This window comes from Dermacentor albipictus, chromosome 3, assembly GCF_038994185.2.
Source record: "Dermacentor albipictus isolate Rhodes 1998 colony chromosome 3, USDA_Dalb.pri_finalv2, whole genome shotgun sequence".
NCBI classification, from domain to species: Eukaryota; Metazoa; Arthropoda; class Arachnida; order Ixodida; family Ixodidae; genus Dermacentor; species Dermacentor albipictus.
The window spans coordinates 43,111,410-43,116,262 of NC_091823.1; the positions used below are offsets into that span (position 1 = coordinate 43,111,410).

A 4,853-nucleotide genomic window follows, 5' to 3' on the forward strand; every position below is an offset into this window, starting at 1 on the left:
AATAAAACATGCTCCGTCGTTTCCCTAGCTTTACCGCAGCAAGCACATGCTTCTTCTTCCTTCTTATATCTCGCTTTATAGGTGCGTGTTCTAAGGCATCCCGATCTCGCTTCGAAAAGTAATGAGCTTCCCTTTGAGTTATCATAAATTGTTTCTTTCCTGATTTCGTTTTTTTTTCCTTAAGTAGTTACTCATGGCAGGTTTCTTTCCATTGACGCCACCCATGAGATTATTTCAGCTTCTCCGACTTTCCGCTTGACATTCTTTGTTGCTGTGTTGCTCACCATACAGGCCGCATACTTGCTTTTAAGCTTCCTAGTTCTTTTCCTCCACTGTGAATCAATGTTTTTCCTGTGCAGATACCTGAACACTCCCCCAGCCCATTTACTTTCTTCCATATTCCTCAGCCGTTCTTCATACTCAATTTTACTGCGAGTTTTCCTCTCTTCAAAACTAGTCCAGCCCATATCACCTTACACAGCTTCATTTGTAGTCTTCCCGTGAGCGCCCAATGCGAGACGACCCACAGACCTTTAGTTCCCGTCCAGTCCTGATTGTACCCCTGATTTAAAGCAAACAACCGTATTTCCAAAAGCAAGTCCTGGAACCATTACACCTTTCCACATACCTCGGAGGACCTCGTACCTATTGTATCCCCATACCGCTCTGTGCTTCGTTATGTCTGAATTTCTCTTCCCCTTTACTGTTATGGTTTTTTCCTGTGTTTCCATATATCTATTGCCTTCGTTTATCCATATACCAAAGTATTTATATTCTGTTACCCGAGGTATTTCCTGTCCCTGTATCTCCACTGTCTGTTCACTGTTTTCATTGAAAACCATAATACCTGATTTTCTAACACTAAATTTAAAACCTAAATTGTTGCCTTCCTGTCCGCAGATATTAGCCAGACGTTGCAAACCACTTTGCTTGTTAGCTAGCAACACATTGTCGTCCGCATAAAATAAACCTGGGAGTTGCTGCTCTACTACTGTACCCGCCTGTTTGTATGAAAGATTGAAGCCGGAATTACTTCCTTCTATAGCGCCCTCCCCATACTCACCATGTACATCATAAACAGCAGCGGGAATAAAGGGCACCCCTGCCTCAGTCCCTTGCTGATATGAACTTTCTCCTCGCTCCTCATCCCTTCCCATTCAACGCAAACGGTATTTTCTAGGTGAATCTCTCTCAAAAGCTGTAGACAATCTTCGTTCTGGACACGCTGCGCCATCTAGCGGCGCTGTCGAGAAGTCAGGGCGTGGCCTCCGAGACTAGAAGCGTGGCGCGTCGGTGCCTGCGAACTCGGAGAATTCCGCGTTCATTGCACTCATGACGCTGTGGTGTTGAGGCGCGGCTTGGATTGCGCTGAGCACCGTAGAAATCCAGTCCCAGTGACCAATGTCGGCGTGAAAGAGGTCTGTTGAAGAGGGATACATATGATGTTTGTTTGATTCAGAAAAAGGTGCGCGGCACCACAAATGAAGGGGTGCTGGGGGTGCCAATTATGGTGTGCCGGGCTGCACCCACTCGCTGTAAGGTTCAAGGGTGTACTGCACCGCGGCGGCACCTTGCCTTGCACCCCGTTCAATCGAGCACTGGAGTGCTGGGTGCCCTGCTGAACCTCGGGGAATCCACAGCCTAGGTGCAGTGCACCGTGAGTAGGTGCAGGAGGTGCAGAGAAACTTGGCTGAATCGAATAGACCTATATACACCTTGCCACATACTCATTGACCCCAGTTGGCGGAAAAACGGTTACATACCAAAAAAAGAAATATAGATAACCCCCGAAACGTGAGTGAATGACCCGAATGCTAACACGTTAAAATCATTTCAATTTCACAGGCTGTGGGCGTAGCCGAACTCGCGTCATAAATATTCATCCAATCTCGTATGTATAGCATTCGCACACGCGCCACCCGGGGACTTTGCTGCGGCGACGATAGATTGCGCAGCGTGTTCAAAGGAAAGCGCGAGAGAGCATCCCGGCTGCATACATGCCCAATACATGACGCGTTTCAGTGGTTGCAATATACAGTGTGTCGACACATGGCTTCAACGCTGGTCGCATTAACTTCGACATTCGTCCTGAGATGCGTTCTGCCGGATTTTTGCGGTCCGGGAGCGCCTGCGCAACGGTGTTCCTACACTGTACGATATTGCGTTTTCCTCCTTAACAGCTCCCGCGCGCTATTCACAACGTCGTCCCACCACGTAATACATCTACATGTATTTTCGTATATGAAAGTGGCATGTGCTGTTTCACGTAAACTCCCTTCCTCACACTCCGTGCTGGTGACAGCGTAGTGCGTGCAATACGTTAATTTTTAGCCGTTAAAAGTGTACAAAACGTTGAAGGTTACCACAGGCAAACATATGTATGGAGGACTGTCGCTCACCAGGAAAAGTAACGAGCTATATATACAACTAGTTGTTAATTAAAAAAGATATTACATTCTCGATAAAGTGCACTTAGCGAAAATTAGTGCCGCCAGAGTCAATGCGAGAAGCCAAAGCCGAAATGGTAAAGTTTCACGCGTCGTCGACGACCGGTTTAGAGACTTGCACATGCAAATTCTCTGCCACTTGCTTCTGGGCAGGCACGTGGTCTTGCTGCCGTACTTGTCCAGCCTCAGTACTAGGTCCACACGCCACTCCGACGAGGACAGGTTACCGAGAGCGCCGTACACTTCGAAGACCGCCGCCGGCACCATGGTTATCTGCATCCGGAGCTGCGCTGCACCGGCCGCGAAGTCTCCGAGAATGGAGGCGTCGTCGACGCTGCCGAGCCGCCAGACGACGCAGCGTTTCTGGAAGTACAGCTCCGCCAGGGAGTTGATGTGAGCCACGGCGTGATGTGCGAAGGACAACGACATCTCGAGATCGTTCAGCTTCCGGCTCTCGTCAAGGCAGGCGCAGAACTGGCGTGGTATGTAAGCGTCAGCGCACGTCCTCTCCGGGGGTATCGGGCCGAAGAGACTCAAACCCTTTTCGGTGGAGTTCGTGTCAAGTTCGGGCAATTTGGACAGGGCGATCAGCGTGGCGTGCAGGTCGTAATTGGTGATCAAGCGGCGCTGATTCACCTCTAACTGGGCGGCAAGCACCGGGTTATCCGCCAGAAAGCGGTTCGGTAGCGCTAAGAAACAGAAGGGGTTCTTGTCCTCATAGCGACCGATCTCGGTACCCCTGAAGTCGCCCATGCGCAAGCCGTGGTCGCTCATGAACAGTAGAGCAGTGTTTTCCAAGATGCCGTACGCCGACAGCTCCCTGAGAAAGGCCTCCATTGAATCGTCCATGAGCTGAAGTCCATTTATGATATCGTGAGTGACGTACGAGGACCAGACGAACGAGAACATTGGCCTCTCGCGATTGAGTTTCAAGACGTCGGCTAAGTACTCGACCAGTATTCTCGTCTTTAAGCGAGAGCCCATGCACTTTGTTTTGTTCCCGTCTTGGTCATCCATCAGCCGTATAGGATAGAACTTGGGCAGTAATCGGTAGGCACGCTCATAAACCCAGCAAAGGTTGGCGAGGTGGAATAGTCTGTAGTTTCCAAGACGAAAATGCCTGAGTTCTGCCATTCGTCTATGAACAGCGTCGTGTAACCTTTGCGCTTGTAAGTCTTCCAAACAAGCGGGAGCACATCGAATTTTCCATATCGTCTGTATATACTTTCCGCTTCGGAGCCGGCCATTCCTGTGAGAAGTGGAATCAAATTGTGATAACTATTGTCCCCGACCTTGTTGAGCGCGAGAAATTCAAACGCGTTCAGTTCTTCTTTGAGATATCTGCCCGTCTTGACCATCCAGCGATGGAAGTTCATCCTGGACGTCGAGTCAAGGCCGAGGATTAGAACGCTCATCTTCCTGTCATCCCCTGGTGACCTTTCGTTTGGCCCCGCTTCATTTGTTGCGAGCGGTTTAGATCGAGGCAGAAGAAAGTATTCCTTGAAGAGAGTTTTATTGTACGCCTCGCACGTGACTCGCACGTACTCCGCGCTGAGTCCAGCCCCAAGTTTCAGTGGCACGGCTGGTCCGAGCATCGGCGTGTTGTCGGGCTCCCGAGCACTTTCATTTCGAAATACCTCGCGGTAGTAACACGTGATGCTCCGCTCAGATACATTGTAGTTGCGGCGAAGAGCACTGGCGTTCAAAGTGAGGCGGTCGTACTGCTGGACAAAGACAGTGGGCTTTTGGCTCGAGCACATCCTTTCGTAAGGAGGCTAACGATGGGCCAAGGGTCCAATGATAGGAGTCGTAGAGCGGAAGCGAGCAGCCGGGGGTGTGTAGCAGATATCCCTTGGACAACGGGTGTCCTTTAACAGGGGCCTCAACACGGCCACTACGACGTAGAAGAAAACGTGGCAAAATGCACTGTATAAGACACAAAAGAACTGCTTCTTCTTGGTAACCTGAACCCACAAGCGAGCCATGGCTAATCGACGTCGTCTTCTTCTCGTTCTTTTTAAGTGGTTGTTCTCGAAATTAATACAGTGGCGCAAAACCACTGCGTAGGAAGGATACGTCAAGGATCTCGCGGTATGCGGTGCATCCACATAAAGAAAAAAAATACAACAGACTTGTGCGACCTCGAGGAAACACAACCCAATTTCCAGCAAAGCTGATGATGATGATGATGATGATGATGATGATGGTGATGATGATGACTGGCCACCCGACTGGCTACTTGTGGCACTTTGCTTGTATTCGCAGACTTATTTCACGCTCGGAAAAACATTATTTTGTAGAGTAAAACTTTAAGCAGCGCGAAGAAGACGAGAACAGGAATCGAAAATAAATTTAACAGGACGAGCTGTGTACTGCCGATTGAAAGACTAACCAGCTTTTATAACA

The 4,853-nt window shown here is 49.4% G+C and overlaps 1 pseudogene; it reads right to left on the reverse strand.

Moving 5' to 3' along the window:
- Positions 1-2,410: 2,410 nt before the first annotated feature.
- On the reverse strand, positions 2,411-4,464 carry LOC135902601 (uncharacterized; annotated as a pseudogene).
- Positions 4,465-4,853: the final 389 nt, after the last annotated feature.